We start from the raw sequence: 23,462 nt of genomic DNA on the forward strand, positions 1-23,462 counted from the left end.
AGTTTCCGGTGCTGCAGTCTTGTTTTCAACATCTATCCATCCAAGAGTGGAGGGAAGGCAACGGACTAAGTCAGAACAGGTCTAAGAAGAGTGGCCACCAAAAAGGCCCTCCCTCGGGAAGCGCAGGAGAGTGTGACCGGAACGGAGGAAAACCCAACCCAGCCCACCGGATGCCAACTCACAGGATAGGGCAGGGCAGAACTGTCTCTGTGGGCTTTGGGCCGTGTAACTCTTAACGGGAGTAGAATGCGCCCTCTTTTCCCCAGAATGGAGGCGGGCAGGTCATTCATTCAGTTCTGGGCGTGAGGGGCTTTAAAGAAACAAGGGTGGGAACAACAGTACCTCATGAGGGCGTAGTTCTTTCAGGAGACATGTCTAAGACACTAGCCCTGAGAAAAGGAGCCCCTGGTGGGGCAGTACATTGCGAGTTGGGCTATGGAGCACAAGGTCAATGGTTCTAGCCATTCCACCAGCCATTCCAAGGGAGCAAGATGAGGCTTCATGCTACTGCTAAGACTGACAGTCTCACGTGAAAAAAAACCCCGCCAGTCTCAGATATTAGTCAGAATCGACTCCAGGGTGGTGAGAGCTTGTTTGTTTTTTTTTAAAACCCCAAGGAGTGTATAGATACAGGAATCCATAGGGGCTGAGAGAGACAGTGGACTAAGAGGGGCTGGTCCTCCCACCCTGCGGTGGGACCAGCTCCCATGAGGCAGGCGGTCTAGAACAGGGAGGATGCGGAAGGCTGCTAGCCTCGGAGGGTGGTCTGAGGAAGGAGCCACTGAAGAGGAGCCCTGGCTCCCCTGTGCTTCACCCGTTCGGTGAAAAAGCACGACATTTCACTTCTAAAATCCACTGCAAGGTAAGATCTACGTAAGCGGACCCTGTGAAACCCCAGAGTTTTACGCAGAGAGCAGAGATCAGATCACAAAGCCCCAAAGAGAAATCTCTTTACCTGAATTACACAGACTTACTCGTCTGGTTTCCATTTCAGTGCCTGAGTCTGTTTTATAGCTGTGCTTTTTCATGAAAGCTTTTAAGGGAGGTTATTCTCTGACATCATGCAAAAAAAATGCCCGCGTACAATTACATTACAGAACAGCGCTCTTGGAAGAGAACGCCGCCATGGAGCTGGCCGGTGTCCCGTTTCTTTTGCCTGAAAGACATCTGCGCGCACTCTGCTCTCTCCCAGCCCCCACCTCTCAGAGGGCTCTAGGCCAGTGACCTGGGAAACGACCGTCCTCGGTTCTGTGGACCCCGGCCACCGTCCGGAGCCAGTTGGTCAAATGTCACACATCTTGCCATTCAGTCAAGGTGAGGGGCAGAGCCTCCCTCTCTACACTGGCTCAGACCCTCTCCCTTACTCGGACTTGCTCCCTGGCTTAGGGAAGAGTTTGGCTTAGAAAGTGTTATGGGAAGATCAAGCGAATGGCCGCAACTTCCAGATCTCACATTCTTCGTGTCATTTTCACTATCAGAGCCAACATTTATTTATAGGTTTCCTTTTTCTTTAACAACTTTATTAGCACTTTATCCACATGTCATGCAATTCAGTACTTCAACCATATCAAGAAGAGCTGTAGAATGGCCACCATATTCAATTCAAGAACATTTTCTTCTTCCTTGCAGTCACTGTCAGGCCGACCTCTCTGGAGCACTTACTGCAGGCCGGCAAGGCACTCTCTCAGAAGAGCTTCACGTGTGCTCCTTATAGCAGCCTGTGGAGGCAGGTTTGATGAGTCTCATTTTGTAAATGAGGTTAGGATCTGAGATTCAACCACATAGTCTACATACTGGGGCTCTTGCCCCGTATGGCTTCAGGGAGGCCTCAGACACAACTTCTTACCCTTCTCCTGAAACGCTCTGCATCCATACTGTGAGCAGGTCTCTTCTTCCAGGCTTGCTCTTAAGCACCGGGCCTCAGACGGTTTCCTTAGCTCCTACTTCTCTTGACAGCCTGACCTGATCGCAGGCCTGCTGAAGCTCCAGAATCATCTCTCCCCAAACCCAATCTGCTGCTTCGCCTTTGAACCACTGGATCCAGCTGATTAAAGGCAGGGTGCTGATTAGGCTTGCTATAAATTCATGCTATTCAATCTTGGCTATGTTCTTGCTGGCCCCTGGCCACGCTTTCATTTGTTTTGTTTTGTGACTTCTAAGTGACCCTCCACATAAACTGCTCCGACCTTCTCCCTAGCCACTTGATCTTACAGAGACTCTTCTACAAAGGATACCAAGCACAAGATCAGACTTCTGTCTTCCCCAGCATCACAATGACTCCAATAAATGTATCTTTTAAATGATTAGTTTTAAAGCTGAACAGGGTCTAGGAAATGTGTTTGCAGGGCCAGAGATAGGAGAGCCTGCAGGTAGATGGGAGAAGAGAGCATTATGGTTAGAGAGAGGCCCTGGAGGCGGGCCGGAGGTGCTGTGTGAAGGATGTGTGGCAGTAGCGCACCATCTTTTCAGCTGGGCCTGAGGGCGGGGTCTGCAGACAGATGAGGTTAGAGAGTGCTTCACATTGACTTGGGCCCTTTATTTGCCTGCTATTGCTGTTAGCTGCTGTCGAGTCAGCTCCACCTTATGAGATGACGACGAGGCTTGTCCATCTCCGTGGTGGCTGGCAGTTTGAGCGCACCATGAGAGCTACTGTGTGCATCTGTCTCACGGAGGGATTCCCCTGTTGTGGAGACCATGCCCTTGTCTAGCAATTAGCTTTTCCTGATGATGTGTCCCAAAGCAACAAGATAACACGGTTCGGTCCTTGCTTCTAAGGAGCACATTGTGTGCATTTCTTCTAAGAAATGCCCATTGCAGACACGGTCGGTCAAATCACGTATGTGTTGCATTGGGCAAGTCTGATGAAAAATGACTGTCTGCCTCTTCCGACTTATTCCGAAACTCCATGAAGTTGGTTTTGACCTGTCCATTGCGAAGCTTCTCACCTGTGCCCTCCCTTCAGCTCTCTTCTTCCTCGATCACACAGCCGTGCGAGGCATGCTTCATCAGTCCTGCCTTCTTCTGAGGGCTCATGGAAATGCAACGTCTGGCTTTCTCAGCAGGGTGTTTGTTACTGCTTTTTGCTAGCTTCCTTCCCCGACAACGCTCCCTACCGGTCATTCCTACTCCCACCCAGCTTCTTACCTCTCCTCTTCTTTCAGTCACTCATCCATATAGAACGGGAGGATTCCCAACACTCATGGACAATTCCATCATCTTGCCATTTCAATTGTCCACAAACGTTTGGAAGCCTCTTCCTACTTGGCCATGTGCTAAGATCACGCCAGTTACCAAATTGCAACTGATTTAAACTTTAAAAAAAAAAAAAGCATTTTGTTGTTGAAAGCACATCATCTACTGATTCAACAGTTCCTACCTGCACCATTCAGGGAGACTGATTACATTTTTTGAGATGTGTAACTCTTGGAAAGTCTCACCCTTCTCATTACTCCCCTGTTAACATAAACTCACCCTCCACAAAAGTTCCGATCTCATCTTTTGAGATGATGCTATTGTTAATCTGATGCCAGGTGACTCATGTCCCTGAGAGTGATGCCCAAGACGGGCCTTTTTTTTTTTTTTTTTACTAAATGGAGCTAAACCATTTGGTTTTAAGATGATTCGAAGGACTACGTTTGGTTTAGGTTTAAAGATGATCTCCGGGCATTATTTCAGAGTGTCATCCAATTTCCACATCTCCAGAAAATCTAGAGCCCAAGAGAATACGAACTTCTGGCCTACACTGCCCCCCTTTTGATCAGAATTCTATGGAATATTTGATCAAAATGCTCAGTATCAAAGTGCTCTCCAGTTCTTCTGGTCTTATGGCAAGGTAGACAGCTGTGCATGGAGGCAATTAGCCACCTGTCGCGCGCTCAGTCTCGCCAGCAAGAAGGACGCGCCACAACAGAATTCTTCCACAGGCGTTTAATGCGGGTTCGATTTGCAGATGCGGAAAAAGACCCCGAAGCCCCAAACTACTGCTGCTTATATGCGCTCTATGGGGACGTGCTGTGCATTGATTGGTGCGTTCGCCAGAACCCTTATTAGCATACTCCAGGGTGGAGTTATGACTACGTCATCTAAGCAGTGCGCATGCTCTAAGTGGTTGTTTACCACTTAACTGGGCCACCGCCCTGACTGCCCGGCGCCATCTTGTAATGGCGGCGAGAGCTGCAGCTTCCCACAGCCACCCATCCACCCTCCCACCCTTGACTTCCTTTTCTCTCAGTTGCTCTAGGTGAGTAGAGGCCAACTGCTATGCCCTGCAACCTCTTAAGACCCCAAGCACCATACTGCAAACTGGAGAAAAAATAGAAACATTGAACATGGCAGTAGACCAATTAACTGGGAAGTCCCATGAAACCAAGACTCCGAACCAAGGAACCCAATCCCATGGGTGGCTAGGTTGCACGAAAGCAGCCTTAGCAGCTACTCTTTTATTTATTGACTGTTATGCCATTGAAAATGTACCTATCACACACCTTCTGCCAGTTCAGCTGTTACAGGCGTAGAACTATTGAAGCACTGGAAATAGCTGGCTGTGCAACTCTGCCCTTACTGTGATTTTCCCCACCATTGCAACCAACAGTACTTCTTAAGCAATGACCTCTCCCCCCACCCCCACCCCCACCCACTAATAAGCACTGGTCTCTACCCATTTGCTTTTTCTTATCTATTTTAGTGAGGTCCTATTCCATTGTATGTGTGTACCACATTTTGTTTATTCCTCTGTGGATGGGCAGCTAGGCTGTTTCTACCTTTTGGCTTTTGTGAGTAGTGCTGCAATGCACATCTGTGTATGAATTAATCCTAGTACACAATTCCTATGGCATTACATGATTGCTTAAAAATCTTTATTGGTTCTCTCTTTCAAACGGTGTCCTGATTCTTGGGTCTGGCATTCTACGGTGTAGTGGGCCTCTGGTGTTTTATTGCCCACCTTCCATTCATGCTCTTTTGAACATTAAATAGACCTCAGTTCACCTGTGGAAGGAACCCTGGTGGCACAGGGGTACACAATGGGCTGCAATCTACAAGACCAGCAGTTCAAAACCACCAGCTGTTCCTTGGAAGGAAGACGAGGCTTTCTCCTCTCCTACAAAGCTACTGTCTTAGAAACTCACAGGAGCAGTTCTGATGAGTGGGCATGTTGGTTTTTAACTCTGGGGAACCAGTCCTTTTTCACCTTTCAGTCCCAGGTGGTTTGAGTGGAGCTAATTCTACTCCTCACTTCAGAGAGGGGCACCTGCCCCAGGTCTAGGCCAATCAGTGAATCCTGTTCCCTGTCTCCCTAAGTTAGTACAGGGATATGCCTGGAACTCAACTAGAGCCAAAATGGGACTAAACCAAGCTGATGTAAAGGCCAGCGCTGCTGTAGCGTCTTACAGCTCAAGGGAAGGGAGTGTTCCACTGAAGCCAGAACCAACCTGGCAGTCGGGTGGGGGGTGGGGAGGGGGCATGGTAAGAATTTAGTGTGGTGCTCCCTCTGAAAACTGCCTTGGAAAACAAGTCCCAGGACTGTGGGCACTGTCGGAGCTCTTGAATTACGTTATCTCCGAAGACTGCTTGAGTCCTGGAATTCCAGGCACATGGCCCAACATGCTTCTGGTGTGCCGAAGCTGGCCCAACCGGGCTTTCTGCTGTGTCTGACAGGGTCCTGCATGAGAGAGACGGTCTGCCCGGTCATCCTGGCTCACCGCACCCCATGTATGCAGGGACCACATGGACTGGAGGCGTCTACCACCCGGTGTCCTCTCTCCTGGACAGGCCTCCCACGGGGCCGGCCTCTCTGTCCCACCTGCGTGCTGGAATGCTCTCCAACCTTCCCATCTGGGCCCATGGAAATCATCCCTATCCTTTGAGGCTCTGCCTGAATGAATTTTCCTGTTCTTCTCTGATATAGTCTAATGATATACACTTATCAAGCAGGTTCTTGGTGTGTGCGTGCGTGCGTGCATGTGTACACGGGAAGACTTGTCTCCTCCATTCTTCCGCGAGCCTCATGCCTCCCGCCTGCCCTCACTGGCCACCAGTTTTCTTCAGAACACTGTTCAGTCTCAATAAATACTTCCAATGAAAAAATACCACCCCCCCCCCTAAACGCCAAGTGCCTGGGTTGGGGGTGGAGGAGTTCGGCAATTAACTATGTTTGAGAAATTCTGGGTCAAAGCAGGCTTTGGGGGGAGTTGTTTCTTTAAACTCAGAGTTTGGCTGGTGGGGAAGAGGAGGCCCAGTCAGACACTTCCTCTGACCCTCAGAAAACAGGTCCCACGACCGAGGGAAGGGCCACGTCTCCCCCTCCCCCGCAAAGGTGGGTGTGGGTTCTTTTATACACACGTGTAAGTATCTGACCCTTTGTTCCAGGGGCCCGCGTGTCTGCACAGTGGCAATTAGGAACGCAGAGAAGGGTCGCTGTTCGATACAGCATGCTGCGTGGCCAAGCTCCACACCGGCATCATCCAGGGACTCGAGCTGCTGAGGAATTCTTGGGTTACAAGCGGCTTTGATCCTGCTGCCGCCTTCTTCCCCTGACATGGATTTCCCTGGGTGTGGCGGCTTTTCATTGTTTCTCCGGGCTGCTAAAGAGTGGGACTGGACAGAACTCCAAGGTGACTGGGGACTCAGGGCCCCCAGCAAGTGCGGACAGGGAGCGCCCGGGGCTGTAACCAAGGAACTGCACAAGCCATGTCCACGTCCACCTTTAGAAGTCGGAATGCTGTGGCCTCTACTATTCGGGTTCCCACGCACTCCAGGCAGCCGGGTTCACAGGCCTCATTCGCGATCGGGTTTCCAGCTGGGGTACAGCCTCTGCACAGAACAGCTGGTGGACTTTACTCAGGAACAGCCCTCACACGCAGACTGGGGAAGGGGGGGTGCTGTGCTGCGTCATTCCCACTAGGGTGACAGTGGAGCTAAGGCCCTGTGTTGTCCTCAAACTCATGGGGGTGCCTCATGAGCTCAACTTCATCACATCAGCCTCAACTTCTGAACGAGTCAAACTCCTTTCTAGGGAAACAGGGATGAGCTAGCAGAGGGCAAACCCTCTCCTTCACCCTCCAAAACAAACCAACTCGCTGCCCTTGAGTCAATTCTGACCCAAGGGAACCCCACAGGACAGGGTCGAATTGCCCTGTGAGTTTCTGAGACTGTGGTTGTTTTCAAGAGGAGAGAGCCTCATCTTTCTCCCGAGGAGTGGCTGGCAGTTTTGAACTGCTGACGCTGAGGTGAGCAGCTCAATGCATAACCACTATGCCACCCCAATTCCTTAGAGTTCATAAATTCGGGAAGACCCTTCCCAAACAAAGTGGCCTGGACACGTTTTTCATGGTCGGCATTGAAAAGCATCCTTGAGCATTTGAATGGGTGAGGGGCCTTGGTTACTGCTGGGCACTGGTTCGGTATTATTACATACAACCTCTGTGGGATAGACAACCACCCCCATCTAATTGAGGAAGAAACTCAGGCCAAGAGAGTAGACTCAGCTAGCCCAGGATTAAAGGCGACTCTGCTTCCCAGGTCACTCACATCTCTTCACACTGGCCTTGCTCTTCAGAGGGCTTCCGTCCAGGTGGGGAAACTATGGTCTGGTTAGGGGTAAAGGCCTCTCCTGCTGATGTGTGGAGAGTGAGGATGGAAAACCAAAGTGGGGGGAGAAGACAGGAATTAGAGGTCCTCATGGCAGCAACTGGAGACCAACCAAACCACTGCCCTTGAGGGGCCTCCGCGTGTCACAGAAGGCAGCTGCTCCACAGGACTTTCTTGGCTGGAATCTTTATGGAAGCAGACCGGCAGGTCTTTCTTCCGTGGTACTGCAGGAGGAGTTTCAACACTCAACCCGTAGGTTAGTTGTCTAGTTCAAACTGTGTCACTCTGGGCCCTAACCAAAAACCAAGAAATTATAATGAGAGGGACCAGGGGCAATGAATTGTTTCCAAACACAATGTCAGGTAAGTCGATGTCAACTCATAGCAGCCCTATAGGATAGGGTAGAACTGCCCCTGTGGGTTTCTGAGACTAAGTCTTTATGGGAGTTTCTTAGAAAGCCTCATCTTTCTCCCACAAAGCCGCTGTAGGTTCTGAACTGGTGACCCACTATGGGCTCTTGGTATACTGCCCAGACCCTGCCTATCAGGGGAAGGGAGGCAGAATGGATTTTCCTTCATGTTAGCTTCCACTGGAAGAGGCAAAGAAAGACAGCAGGAAGCCACAGGGGACCTAGTCCTTAATCCCAAACCATGCTCCCACTGTCTAACAGAAGCTGCTTCTTGCTAGCAAGGAGGCAGGAAGGGGAGAGGTGTCCTTCTCCCTGGTGAGCTGGGTTCATTTCTAAGGTCAGCTCTGGGACAGTTGAGTCTCCATTCCTGAATGGGTCGTCTAAATAGGCACTCCATTCCTCCATGTTCCCAACCAATTCAACTCCCCGCCTCCCTGGTTAGCATCTGTCTTGGGAAGCTACAACAAGAACTCATTCCAGAAAGGACAGGCCTTTCTCTTCACTCAAGGTGAAGGTCAATGATTCACATGGCTAAAAATGAACTTAAGGCCACCTATCAATACAAGGAAAAGAGAGCACCCTCAGAAAGTTAGATTCTCCTGCTATTTAAATGACAGCAAGTAACCCAAACTGTTATTTACAATGCTCAAATCTGTCCCCTTTAATTCAATGTTAAGGCCCAGGGAGAGCAAAGTGAGGGAAAGGGGCGGGGGAGACATAGAGGGCTCCGCAGGTGCTCTCTGACAGCCCCCATGGACTGTTTCTTTCAACTCTCAACACCCCCTCTGCCTGGGAGAGCTGGACACAGGCACCCAGGGTGGCTGGGTAAGCAGGGATCTCAGGTGCATTTGAATTTTATAAACTCAATATTTAGTGTAAGGATGTCTCAAATATTGCACAGACAACATAAAGAGTTTCTTAAAATTCGCTGTTTGCCTGAAATTCAAATTTAACTGGGTGTCCTTCTATTTTTCTTTTCTAAATCTGGCAACCTTGCCTTCTTTGGCCTCAATGGTCATGCGGTTATTGACACTGAGGGTCAGGGTGAGGGGTGGGGAAGATCAAGTTGACGGGTTGAAGGACATTTCTCGAAGATGAGGGTATAAAGATTTTGCTAACCAGAAAAAAGCCACACTCACTGCCATCAAATCAATTTCTGACTCACAGAGACCCTGTAGGGCAGGGGGGAACTGCCTCTGTGGGCTTCCAAGACTGACTCTTTATGACAGTATAAAGTCTCCTGTTTCTCCTGCTGGTAGTTCTGAACTGCTAACCTCGCAGTTAGGAGCCCAGTGTATATCCGCTGTGCCACCAGGGCTCCTAGAGATTTCAATAAACAGGAGGGAAATCAACCAAGAAGGCTATATTGATCCTTGGTTTTCCCTCCTCCGTTTGCTGTTTAGATCCAGCTGTTCTCTAGCATAACTGAGACCAGCTTGGCCCCTGGCCTTGCTAAAAATCACGGAGATGACAATCCTACCCAGGCCTCACGTTGGGTCTTCGAGGCAACTTAATAACCTGACCGGGGAAAAAATTTTTAAAAATTAAAAAAATAACCTGACCGGGGTTTCCTAAAGATTCTGGAGGTGGCCGGGAGGGGAGAGAGACTCTTTGGTGTCTCCAAAGAAGGAGTGCAGGAACACGAAGGAACCAGTAAAGTCTAAACAGAATGGAAGTCGTAGGGAGAGGTCCCGATTTGTCTCTCAGTGCTGGCTTGTCTGTGGCCGTGATTCCAGAAGCTATGCCCCTGTATGTCAGAGGTCAGCAGAATCAAGCAAGGTGGGCATTTTCAGTGGTTCTTCCACACTGACCAAAGACTGCAAAGAAGGAAGAGGTAGCCAACTTCAGGGGGGTTAGCTGCTGAAGCCGGTGGGGCATCATCTGAAAGCGAGTCTCTCCGGTTGGAAGGTACTCAAAACAGGACTAGGGAGAACTGTTCCCTCAAAGTACAGGAGGACTTAACACTACGGATGAAGTGAGGCTTTGTAGATCTTCATCTGCCAATGAGGCATGACTCAAAATGAGAACAGCTGAAAATAGCCATTAATAATTGGAATGTGGAATGTGTGAAGTATGAATCTAGGAAAGTGTCAGTGGACTGGTATTAGCCATTGTGAATTGGGCATATGATTTAATATGTGAGGAACGAGAAATTCAAGAAGAATGGAGTTGCATTCATCCTCAAAAAGAACATTCCAACGATGAGAGCAGTTATTGTTTGACTAAGAATGGCTAACCGCAATATCCTGCTTCTGTACGCTGCTTGCTTGCGAACCTGCACGTTGCAACAGTATAAAAACCTCTGGAAAAGTAAACGGGGGACCCCTCAGTCTCCTCTCAAGAGGGCTGACGGTCCCTGTGCAGGAAATAAAACCTTTTCTTTTGGGAAAAAAACAACAACATTCCAAGGTCTATTTGTAAGTACAATGCTGGCCATGATAAGATAGTATCTACATGCCTACAAGGTTAGTGTAAGTCTTATTCAAATTTCCATCCAATCATCGATCAAGTATACAACAAGGATGTAAAGGCTGGAGGATAAGAGGAAGGATGAATAGCTGGAATATATGTGGTGAGAGGAATGAAGCTGGACACTGCATGCCAGAATCTGGTAAAACCAACGACTTTCTTCATGGAAAAAATATTTTTTCAAAACAAACAGTGACCACACACACACACACACACACACACACACACACACACACACACACACACACAGAGACCTCACCAGATAGAACACACAGGAATTCAAGTGGCCACATCTGTGGGAAATGAGGCTGGAGAAGCGAAATGCCATCAGACTAAATAAGGCCAGTGGTTGACTGTGGAACAGACCATTAATTGCTTGTATGCAAGCACAGGTTGAAGCTCAAGAAAGTTAAAACATGTCCATAAAAGCCAGAGTACAATCCTGAGTAGATCCCACCTTAATTTAGAGACTGTTGAAGAACAGGCTTGACAGTGACGGATGATATCAATAACAGACATGAAGAAAGAAAAAGACCATTATGATGTCGGAAAAGATTATGAAGTTTGTTCTTAAGTATAGAGTAGCTAATGTGAATGACAGAAATGATTAAATAAAAGAGAGGAGTGGAAAATTTCAGAGATGTGTGAGAACACAAAGTAGTACAATGAAATGTGCACAGACCTTGAGCTAGAAAATCCAAAAGGCAGGAACATGCTCAACATAGCTCAAGCTGAAGGAACGGAAGAAAAATTCAAGCCTTGAGTTGCAACCTTGAAGGATTCTACGCACAAAATATTGAACGATGCAAGACGCATCAGAAGGAGGTACAAAGGATACAGAGTTACTGTCCCAAAAGAACTGGTCAATATCCAACCATTTCAAGAGATAAAATATAATCAAGAACCCATGGTACTGAATGAAGAAGTCCAAACTGCTCTTAATGGCTTTAGTGACAAACAAGGCCTCAGGAAAGGACAGAACATCAACCAACATGTTACAAGCTGACGAAGCACTGGAGGCCCTCAGAGCTGACTTGATGATGTATAGGCAACTTTTTAAAAGTGATCTAACTATGGAATTATATGATATGTGAATAGTATAGCAAGAGAACTACTTAAAAAAAGGAAAGAAACCAAACTTGACCAATGGTAACCATGGGTGAAGGAGGAAGAATTTTGGCTGAGGGGGCATTGAATTTATGTTAACGGTGGCTGAATAATTTGATAAAGGATATCAATGATGGTTGTACAACATGAAGAATATAATTAATCGTACATATTGTAGTTGTTGAATTTAGAGACTATTTGTACATATTTTTGCCACAATTAAAAACATAATTCTATGAATAACCACCACCACAAAAAAATTGGAAGACAACTACCTGGCCAACTGGCTTTTACAGATCCATATTTGGGTCTATTTCAAAGAAAGGTGACTCAGTATAAAAATCATTGTACACTACCATTAATATTACATATAAGTAAAATTTTGCTGAAGATCATTCTAAACTGGTTGCAGCAGTACATCAACATGGACCTGCCAGAAATTCAGAAGACATCAAACAAGGGATAACGTGGCTGAAGCCAGATTGATCTTGGTTGAAAGCAGAGAATACAGGGTGTTTACTAGTATTTTATTGAGTATGCAAAGGCATTCGAGTGTGTGCATCCTCATAAACTATATGACAGCACCCTGAAGAATGGGGATTCCAGAATACTTCATCGTGCTCAAGCTGAACTTGTATAATAAAGGATGCAATTTTCAAACAGAACAGAAAGGACACTTAATGTTTTAAACTCAAGAAAGGTGTGACTCGGGGTTGTAGCCTTTTTTTTCCCTTTAAAAATAACTTTAATTGTGAGTTAATACATATTTGATATCACTCTAGAGTTCAAACACATCAAGCAGTACTGTACAAGTGCTACCACAATTAGTCTCCAAACATTATTTTCCTTACTGGACTCCTTGACCTCATCTGCATTTTGCTTACCCCACTGCCACCACCACTATATCCCCTGCTCCCCAAGCCCTTATTTTACTTGATGTCATTACAGGTTCATCAATCTTGGATTTCATATATGAAACCATCACATACAGAGTTGTACAAATATGGGGTACTTTATGATGGATTTGTTTTCCTTACCATGATGTTTTCAAGGTTCATACAACTTGTAGCATGGATCAGTACATCATTACATTTCTTTTTTTAATTTTTTTTTGGGTCTTCGGTGATTTTATTTTAACAGAGAAACCAGGCTGCACTAAGCCTACATGATTAGAGCAGATGGTGGCTATCTTTCCAGAGGGGGAGCCTGAGCCCTCCTGGCAGCACCCACCCAAGGTTGAAGGCAAAGCCCCGGGTGCGCCCTCTCCTGCACTGCCTGGCTCACGGGTGAGATGAGCGCCTGCACAACCACACTCAACCACGGTAGGAAGTCCCAGCGGGCAGAGGAGGTGATCAATGACTCACGGACGATGAGAAGAAAGTGCAGGGGAGGGAGCTCTCTATTCTCCAGGGGAGGGCATGGCATGTGCATTCTTGACATAAGTATATCCTGACGGGGGCCTGGGGGAGGTTGTTGATGGGACGGGGAGCTGGGCTAGTGAGAGGTCTTTGTGTCTAAAGGAAAGAACAGCAATGATTAGGGCTAAGAGGGAAGTGGTAAAATGCCTCTAAGTATGAGAAAGGAGAGCCTTCTTTCTTCCTTTCTCTTAAATGAGCCGGGAAAGGGTGTCTTTTCCTTTCCTTGCTGCAGTGGCAGTGGGCTCAGTGGGTTCTCAGACATGATTTCTGCACCATGGGCTTTTGTGGGGAAGGACACAGGAGTTAGTGTCAGAAGCAGGCTTCTCTGTACAAGGTCTAGTACGTGCGAGTTCTTAGGCTGGATGCACACAGGAACCCTTAGCACGCAAGGTGCTTCGGTTAAAGCTTCTGAAATATTGCAGTTGTGTGACACAGATTTTTGGCTCTTTCTTGTACACATACTCATTGGGAGACACCCCAGATAACAGGATGGGGACCAGGTTGGCTTGGGAGCCACGGTGCCTCTGCTCTAATTCACTACATGTTCTTTTCCGAGAAACACATTCAATGGCTGCGTGAAGCCCTGTGGTTCAGAGAACTCGCCTGCCCTCCACCCACCTGCTCTCAGGCTCCCCATGAACCCCACCACAGCAGGGGCTGAAGAGGCAGGGCATCTCTGCTCCCTCTCATGGGGAAACTACTTGGTGACTTCATGAATGGCATGGGCAAGGTAGCCCACGTTGCCGGAGGTGACTCCAGCCACAGAGATGCGCCCGTCCTTTGTCATGTAGATGGAGAACTCCTTGGTCAGCCGCTCCACCTGTTCAGGCTTGAGCCCCGTGAAACAAAACATGCCAATTTGGTCAGTGATGTGCTGCCAGTTGTGGGAGGAGCCCTCCTTCTTCAGGTTGGAGACCAGCTGGGTCTGCATGCCGATGATGCGGTCTGCCATGCCTTTGACTTCCTGCAACCATTGTTTCCGCAGCTCCGGCGTGGTCAGGATGGTTGAGGCAATCCGGGCCCCATGGAGAGGGGGGTTGGAATACATGGGACGGATCAAAATCTTCAACTGCGACTCCACCCTCTTGGCGGTTTCAGCATCCCTGCAGACCACGGTAAAGGCCCCCATGCGCTCACCGTACAAGCCCATGTTCTTGGCGTAGGACTGGCAGAGGCACACGTCAATGCCCTGTTCGATGAAGTGGCGCACGGCCCAGGCGTCCTTGTTACCATCCCCACTGGCGAAGCCTTGGTAGGCCATGTCGAAGAATGCAAAAAGATTCCTTTTCTTCACCACGCTGGCCATCTCCTTCCACTGCTCAGGGCGGGGGTCCACTCCGGTGGGGTTGTGAGCACAGGCATGCAGGAGGACCACGCTCTGCTCGGGCATTTTTGAAATGTCATCGATAGCACCTGTGAAGTCGAAACCGCAAGTCTTGGGGTCGTAGTACCGATACCCCTGAAGCTGCATGCCAGCGTCCCTGAAGATGGGCGTGTGGTTTCCCCAGGAGGGCTTGCGCAGAAAAACGTCTCGGCTGAACTTAAAGAATCTTTGCAGGAAACTGGCTCCGATCCTGAGTGCGCCGGTGCCAGAAATGGTCTGCACGGTGACGTACCGGCCACTTTTCAACACCTCGCTGTTCTCGCCCAGGGCCAGTTCTGCAGATGCCTTACAAAATTCAGCCAGTCCCCCAATGGGCAGGTATTCCTTGTCCAGGTTTTTCGCAGCAATCTGGGCCTCAGCCTTCAGGACACTAGGGAGCACATAGGGCTTTCCTTTGTCATCCCGGTAGGCCCCAACTCCCAGGTTCATCTTTTTGCTGTTGGTATCTCTCTTAAAAGCTTCGGTGACTCCCAGAATGGGATCCGGGGGCCCCACCTCCACATGGGCCCACCAGGAGCTGGCTCTGGCTGAAGCAGCTGCAGCGAGGCCTGGGTGGAAGGCGACGGCGACTCCGGAGAGGACGCAACCAGAGTGCAGCAGGGCCATGGTGGGCGGCAGGAGGGCAGCAGCTCGCGGCTGGCGGCAGGGCAGACCCGAGGACAAGTCTACATTTCTTTTTTAAACTATTATTATTTTATTTAAATCTTATTGTTGAGAATATAATTTTTTAACCTTTAAAATAATATAGCCTTTTACCATACTTATTTCATCTGTGCCCTGAGCAGATCATCCAGGAATGCAGCATCAGGAATGGAGAAAAGTTCACCAACAACTTCAGATATGTGAATGACCCAACCTTGCTTGCTGGGAGCCAAGAGGATTTGAAGTACTTACTGATGAAGATGAATGAGTACAGCCTTCAGCGTGGATCACAACTCAATGTAAAGAAGACCAAAACCCTCACACCTGGACCAATTGGCAACATCATGATAAATGGAGAAGAGACTTAAGTTGGTGAGGATTACGTTTCATTTGTACCCACAATTGATGTTCATAGAAACAGTGGTCCACAAGACCTTTAAAGTGGTACAGAGCCAAGACATCACCCGGAGGACTAAGGCACGCCTGGTCCAAACCATAAAATGTCCAATCACCCCATCTGCATGTGAAAGCTGGACAATGAATAAGGGAGACCAGGAAGAATCAATCCATTTGAATTCTGGTGGTGGTGGTGAATATTGGTCTGCCAGAGAACAAACAAACGTCTAGGAGGAAGTAATAAAAATGCTCCTTAGAAATCAGGATGGTGAGACTTCCTCTCATATAATTTGGACATGTTATCAAGAGAGACCAGCCCTGATAAAGGACCCGCTGTTTGGTAAACAAAGGGGCAGTATCTTGAAGAACTCCTTCCCAGGCCACTGCAGAGCCTCAGGGCGCCATTTGCTCAGTGGCTGCATTGAAAAGCTTGCCTTTCTTGAAGGTGAACAAGCGGCCATCTAGCTCAGAAGCAAAAAAGCCCACATGGAAGAAGCACACCGGCCAGTGCGATCACGAGGAGCCAAGGGACCAGGTATAAGGCATCATGCAAAAAAAAAACAACAACGATATAAGTGTGTGTATATATGTGTATATGTATATGTATATATATACACCATATTAAATGAAGGGGGAAGTGCAGAGTGGAGACCCAAGGCCCAAGTGTCGGCCAATGGAGAGCCCCTCATAGAGGCGTTTAGGAGAGGAGATGGGTTAATTAGCGTGCAAGGTAGTACCGATGGGGAACACAGCTTTCCCCCAGATCCTGGATGCTTCCTCCCCCCAACTACCATGATCCGAATTCTACCTTGCAGGCCTGGATAGGACAGAGGCTGTACACTGGTGCATATGAGGGCTGGAGGTACAGGGAATCCAGGTGGATGATACCTTCAGGACCAAGGGTGTGAGGGGTGATGCTGGGAGAGTGGAGGGTGAGTGGGTTGGAAAGGGGGAACTGATTGCAAGGATCCACATGTGACCTCTTCCCTGGGAGAGGGACAGCAGAGAAGGGGGGAAGGGAGACTCCGGATAGGGCAAGATATGACAAAATAACGAGGTATAAATTACCAAGGGCACATGAGGGAGGGGGGAAAGGGGAGGGAGGGGAAAAAAAAAGAGGATCTGATGCAAGGGGCTTAAGTGGAGAGCAAATGCTTTGAGAATGATTGGGGCAGGGAATGTATGGATGTGTTTTATACAATTGATGTATGTATATGTATGGATGGTGATAAGAGTTGTATGGGTCCCTAATAAAATGTAAAAAAAGAAAAGAGGAGAAAAAAATGATTAGGGCAGGGACTGTACAGATGTGCTTTATACAATTGATGTATGTATATGTATGAACTGTGATAAGAATTGTATGAGCCCCTAATAAATTGTTAAAATTAAAAAAAATAAATAAAAATTAAAAAGTTAAAAAAAACGTCAACTGTAACATTCACAGAATCCATAATAAAGTACAATAAAATACATCACAATAAAAAAAAAAGAAAAGCTTGCCTTTTCCCCCTTTCAAATGGAACCCAAGAATGATATTTTTTCTTGAATGCTCTACTACTTCTAGTTTATTTATTCATTTATTTAAAATCATTTATTGGGGGCTCGTACAATTCTTATCACAATCCATACATACATCCATTGTGTCAAGAACATATATACATCTGTTGTCATCATCATTCTCAAAACATCTGCCTTCTACTCGAGCCCTTACTATCTGCTGTTCATTTTCCCCCTCCCTCCCCATTCCCCCTACCTCATGAACCCTTCATCATTCATAAATTATTATTTACTTGTAGCTCTTGGACTGTGATGGAAGACAACCCTGTCGACCTGGGCACACACCAGCCCCTTCCTGAGCAGCGCACCCTTGAGTTCTCCCTTTCTAAGACTCGCCAAGAGAGGTCCAGTTCTTTTCTGCATCCACGTGGCGCAACCAGCTCCAGATGAGGGAGGTGTCCAGCCCTGTTTCACCTGCATGATGCCTCTTCTCTCAGCCTTTGTAGCCTATCTTGTACCCAGACTTGGCCAAGGAGACTCAAGGAGAAATCTACTGAGAGATGTTGTCCACCAGGACCAACACGACAAGGGTGGCAAGGCAGAAAGACCAAAAAAAAGAGAGAGCCAGCCCCTTAATAACAGACCTGTGCGTCTGAGCCACTCTGGGAGCACCTCCGTTCACCAGACTGAAGAAAACCGTGAAGGCCATCAGAGTAGGGCCATTGCGTTTTCTGATTTTGATCATGAGCAGCGGCGGCATTCCTTGGTGGATACTATCTCCTAGTGTCAAGTAAGGAAGACCGACTTTTCCTTTGAGATAGGTTACGAGGGAGGGGCTTTGTTTTGAACATGAATGAATCACCAGATCCTACAAAAGGGCTTGGTGTGCAGTAGGAGGTAGCTGCAGACTGTTAGCAGATGTGGTGGGTCCGTGCACAAAGAACCGGGCCCCTCCCCATGACTGCTTGTGACCTGGAGTGCGGTGAGCCATGTGGCTGTCAGGGACTGATTTCACAAGTGGAGTGCCAAGTGTCTTCCCCTAGTGGATCTGATTCTGACAGCTCCGCTGAGACCTGTTCAGCATCACAGTAACACACCCACTCCCAGTGACACGGTGTGTGTGGGTGCGCGCTATGAGGTACAGCGGCTGGGAATTGAGCAGCAGGTGAGAATTCTATCAGTGTTTCGAATCTTCCACCAAAACCCACACAAAACTGAGCATTCTCTCCTTTATAGCCCGACTTTACCCAGCCACTTGCATAGTATTATGCCCTTCATTCCTCGAGTCTAGCGGTTCTCAACCTGTTGGTCGCGACCCCTTTGGGAGTCCAACGACCCTTTCACAGGGTTTACCCGATTCATAACAGTAGCAAAATGACAGTGATGAAGTAGCAACAAAAATAATTTTATGGTTGGGGGGGGTCACCACCACATGAGGAACTATATGAAAGGGGGAGAGGTGGCCTCTCTATGGACTGCACCGGCCAGCATTGCTGAGGGGGTGACACCAATGTCTGTAAATTTTCTGTGCAGTCTTTCAGCAAAAATCTATGACTTTTGTAAAAATATCGCTGTAGTTAATTATATATATAAATAAACAAAAGGCCAGCTTACATGTACCTATAAAGCTAAAACCAAACCAGCCAGCCACTGAGTTCATTCCGAAGGACTCCCAGCGACTCTAGAGGGCAGGGTTTCCAAGACTAACTTTTCACAGGAGTAGAAAGCCTTGTGCTTCTAGCTTGGTGCGGTGGATGGTTTGGAATTGCTCACCATGAGGCTCCCAGCCCAGGCTGTAACCACTGCAGCCGCAGCGAGGCACTATAAAGCTAGAGCTCCCTGCTGGCTTACTCCGGAGCCCTCTGGTCCAGGAGGCTGCAGCTGCGTGGCTCCTCCGCCCAAAGCGCTCCCTGCACACGCTCTTGCTGTCATTGTTGCCAGGCCTTTCAATGGTTGTCGGTTTCATCAAAATGTCTGGTGCTTTACACCGGAATTTACAATATTGGGGCTATTAGTGTTTGTGAACCTACATCAATAGCTTTTCTGAGAATGAAGGGTAACTAAAGAAAAAGGAAAAACACAAAAATTTAACTTCCATTCATTTACAAATACTGTAACTAAGAATGCTGCAATTCAATGTTGAAAGTTCTAACAAAACAACCCTGTGGTTACTATTCATATAATCTAAGAAATATTACCTCTAAGTAATTGACAACTATATGAGAGGGCTTCCAAAAGTTCACGGAAGACTTCCGTTACCTCTTAATTCCATTTTTCTATGAGCTGTATTCATCGCATATTCTTCCATAATTAGAGTTGATCACAGACATGGCTAAGGACTCCCTATGGGCCGATATGGAAGGAGGTCCATGGGGGGGTGTCCATGAGCTCGCACACTGTGGGGAGCGATAAGGAAAGGGCGCTTGGCCTTCAGGGCTGGACACCCCAATACTGAGAAACTCTACTCCCGACTAGCTGGATGAACGGACACACAGGGCTGCCCAGGCTTGTAACTCCTTCCCTCGCCTCGCGATCAGATGTCTCTCAAACTATCTACCATCACCTCCAGGATCCAAGAGCCTCTTGGGTGACTCGCCAAGTTGCTCTGCCCCATCCCTCCCCCGAATGCACGACTTCTAGTTGAGAATTCCTGGGGTAGTAACCACGTGAACCAGCTTCCCTAAGGAACAGCACAGGGGTGGTGTGGTTGGTTCATCGTTCATTAAAATATACATATTAAACACACACACAGAACATGTGCTGCATCGTGACATAACCATGCTCACAGCTGTTGCAAAGCTGTTCCTTCTGCCCTCCTGCTCACGTGTCAGACGGCCACCTCGGACCACACCTCCTCCAAGATGCCCTCCTCACCTCCTTAGATTCCATCAGGAGCCCTGCCATAGGTGCGCATAGCACCTGGTACGTTCCCCTGGACGCCCCGTGCCACGGGCCTCCTTGTGTGGCAGTAGCTTTGTTTAGGTGTGGCTGCTACCATGCCACAGGCTCTCACGGAATCTAGACTTGCTGAAGGACGGCTGGATGAATGAATGCCCCGGCAGGGTCAGGGATCTAATTCTACTCTAAGGAATCCCTGGGCCCAAATACCTGGCCTCCCAAGGCCCTGCCTGCTCTGTGAGGCAGGGACTTGGCTGCTGTGAGCACCATCTTCAGGGGCAGGGGGGGGGTCCTTCTCCCTTTAACTTCAAAAGCCTGTTCCTGCTCTCCCCCATTTCTCCTTTCCCTTCCCATCTTCTCAAAGGCCCAACCCCACTTCACCTCTCCTTAGGCTGATATAAGCAGAATCAAAGTATATTTCAGCTATACTGTACCATAGCTCTGGTTCATAGTGTGTTGGGCTGCTAACTGAAAGGGGCTCTGCAGGAGAAATGGGGAGCTTTCTCCTTCTGTAAAGAGTTACAGTCTGGGAAACCCACAGGGCAGTTCTACCCTGTCCTACAGGGTCGCTATGAGTCAGAATCGACTTGAAGGCAGTGAGCATTTGAATAAACCATAGTTCTTGTTTTTAACTCAAAGTAACAGCTGAGTTAAGTCCTTTTTAAGTATCACTCCTGCCTCCTCCATCTCCCCACCCACCAGATCTATTACACTGAATCAACACAGTGGCTTTTTAAGTTCTAATGGACTCTGGAGGAATTTGCTCAAATGATGTGGGTTAGGCTAGAGTCAGCCAGCCCCAACCTAGGCACCCCACCGCCGTCCTGTCCCCCCTTCCTCAGTTGGAAGGGCACAGGCCCTCCCTCTGGCCTGGCCCCTTCACCAGTAGACTGGCTGGCTCTGGTCCCAGGAGGCTATTTCACAGGGCACCTCTAAGTAGGACAACTTCAAAAAAAAATTTCTGTGGTTTCTGGGGAGTGGATGTTGTGACACAGCAAGTGGAGTATGAAATTTGGGGAACTTTTCCTAGCCCCTCACATGTGAATGACGCCGATAGGAGCGGCTTTTTCAAAGAAGACAAACAATCTAAGATTTATGGAGAGTGGAGAGCTGTGCTTAAAAAGACCCAGGGCTGCTTGCAGCCAAGGTGTAAACAACGTTGTCAGGCGATTCCTAGATGGCCTCTGCGCTGGGGGAAGGGAGCAGCCTGGGGAGAAGTGGGGGGTTAGAGGGCAGGCAGGGCGGCAGAACCCTGGAGATCAGCGTGGTGGGAGACTTCTGAAGCCCCTTCTTGGAGTTTAATAGTGCGAATGTGACACAGCAACAAACAAACCGAGGGTCCCACTTTCCCACCCAGTGTGTGGACACTGAGGGCCGGGGCCAGGGGAACTGGGAATGTGGTTCCTATGGGTTTTGACCCCTCACCCTGTGCTTTGGAAGCCACCACACCAATCTCCCTGCCAGCTTCTTGGAGTCAAATCTGAAATTCTCGACCCGGGACTTGCTGGTGATTGGATTGGTCTCTCACTTACAGCGACTGCTGTCCCGCTGAGCCAGGGGTGGGGCAGGAGCTCCAGGGAGGAGGCTGCTGGGAGCGGCTCTGCCGGGCTGCATCTGGACAACCTCCTGGGACTTGCGGGTGCAGAGCCAACATTTTTTGAGTGTGTGTTTTATAACCACAGCTTCAAAGTATAAAAATAGAGTGTGAAAAATAAAAACAGGCCTCACAATCAGAGCCTCCATCACCCTGCTGGTGGAGAGGTTAGAGAAATAATAAAATTAAGAGTCACGAAATTGAAAACTTTAAAAGCGCTCACTTGCCTTGGCCAGGAGAAGCCCAGGACCAGGCTTACCACGTGGGCCTTTCCTAAGTGCTTGGGGCAGCTTGGCCCCCACTTAAGAAGTGCTACCATCACTCTGCTGTCCCAGGGGGGTTATTGATGAACAAAGGTTTCCTCCCTCCTCTGCCAAGCAAGGCATCTCCTAAGGGGGTGGGGGTGGGGGGTGTGGGTGGGGGTGGGGAGCCTGGTAAGAGGAACTGCACGCAAAGCCCAGGGGGCTACGGGGGGGAGGGGCAAGTGCCGGCCAACTCCTCTGTAACTCAAAACCTGCAAACAACCGACCCCATCCCCAAGCATAGACCAAATCTGTATGTCAGGTTCTTTGTATTTTCCTAATCTCAATTCCCTGCCGCCCCAGCCCTGCTCCACAGCAGAAACCAATTTGCTCTAAGTAGGTTCTTGGGCGTGTTCTTCCTGAAAGCTCTCATTTGGAACAGATTAAGGACTGGGATGGGGGAAATGGTCCCCCCCTCCCTTTTTTTTTTTTAACTTGAAGGAGAAAAAAATACAAGCACACTTGAGGCTTGGAAGCAGCGCCATTATGTTCTAGGATGCCTTTTAAATAAAGAAGAGGGGAACCTCATTCCTGCTAGGGCAGGACTGAAGTGCTCTGGGAGGGCCCTGGTAAACCCACCCCAACCTACCCCACCCACTCTACCCAGCAGGGTGAAACCCCACCCCTAGAAATGATCCAAAAGCGAAACAATGTAGGCCTGATAGAAGGCAGGTGAGGGTGCAAGGCTCAATATGATCCCCCCAATCTAATACCCCCCCAGGGAACAGAAGTATAATTTTGAGCTAAATATGCCTAAAATTCTGCTTCTGAGCCTCCTTTGCTGAGCGCCAGGGTCCCATAACTCTGACTGAGGAGAAGTGAGTGGAAGTGTATAAACAGCTTGCAAGATGGTCTGTCCTTTCCCTCCTGCCTGTCACTGGATGGGGTGGGGCGGGGTGACAGAGCGGCCACCTTGGAAATGACAGCATGAGGGAGGAGGAGTGGGTCTCCGAGGGATGACCATGGAGCCACTGTTCCTACAGGTCTTCTTGTTACAGACGTCCACTCTCTACTCTGACTAAAGACCGGCTGTCCCATGCCTGAAATGCCAGAAGATTCTTCAAAAAGCCCATTTCAAGACTGGCCCCAAACGAAGACCCTTGAGACGGAGAGAAAGGAAACAGGAGCAGTCAGTCAGGGTCAAGTCTGTCTCTGATTCTCACCTGGGTTCTCGGCCTTGGTTCCTGCAGACAGCCTCAGGACAGGCGCTTCTGAAAAGCTGAAAGGCTCAACTCCTCATCAGTCAGGGGACATTTCCTCCACTCCTCAGGGTCATCAGTGACCTGAGTGCACACATTCCTTTTCTAGACCCAGGCATTCTTCCTCCTGATAGTCCTTTCGCCACACATCATCCACGCACGAGGGGACTTCCAAAGGGCATGGAAAAATTCCGCTCTTTTACTTCTGTTCTCCCATGCCCTTTGGGAAGCCTCCTTGCAAATGCTTCACAACCAAACAGGCTCTGTGGACTCTACCGAGATACACCGTGGGATGCATCTAGATTTAAAACACACCAACCTACACATTCACCTCAATATGTACAACGTAGCCCCTACCCCGTGTGCACAGGCAGGAATACGGCTTCTGAAGTCCTGCTGCCACCAAAGCTGCACCCTATTTCCGTTCTTCCACCCACAGGGCCTGCTTAGACTCCTGTGGGCAAAGCGAGCAGAAGGAAGACGGAAGTCCAGGCTTGCACCCCCAGAAAGAGATCTTCCAAGAGAGTTGTAGACATAACTTGGAGGGTTTTTGAAGCGGA

The 23,462-nt window shown here is 48.6% G+C and overlaps 1 protein-coding gene and 1 pseudogene across 3 annotated transcripts in view; both read right to left on the minus strand.

Annotated features, from left to right (window-relative positions):
- The window catches only part of THADA (THADA armadillo repeat containing), a 385,109-nt gene that overhangs the window by 12,602 nt on the left and 349,045 nt on the right, over positions 1–23,462 (minus strand). The gene's annotated exons all lie outside the window — the stretch shown is intronic.
- On the minus strand, positions 12,664–14,995 carry LOC142430705 (aspartate aminotransferase, mitochondrial pseudogene; annotated as a pseudogene).

Source organism: Tenrec ecaudatus, chromosome 17 (genome assembly GCF_050624435.1).
Source record: "Tenrec ecaudatus isolate mTenEca1 chromosome 17, mTenEca1.hap1, whole genome shotgun sequence".
Classification (NCBI taxonomy): Eukaryota; Metazoa; Chordata; class Mammalia; order Afrosoricida; family Tenrecidae; genus Tenrec; species Tenrec ecaudatus.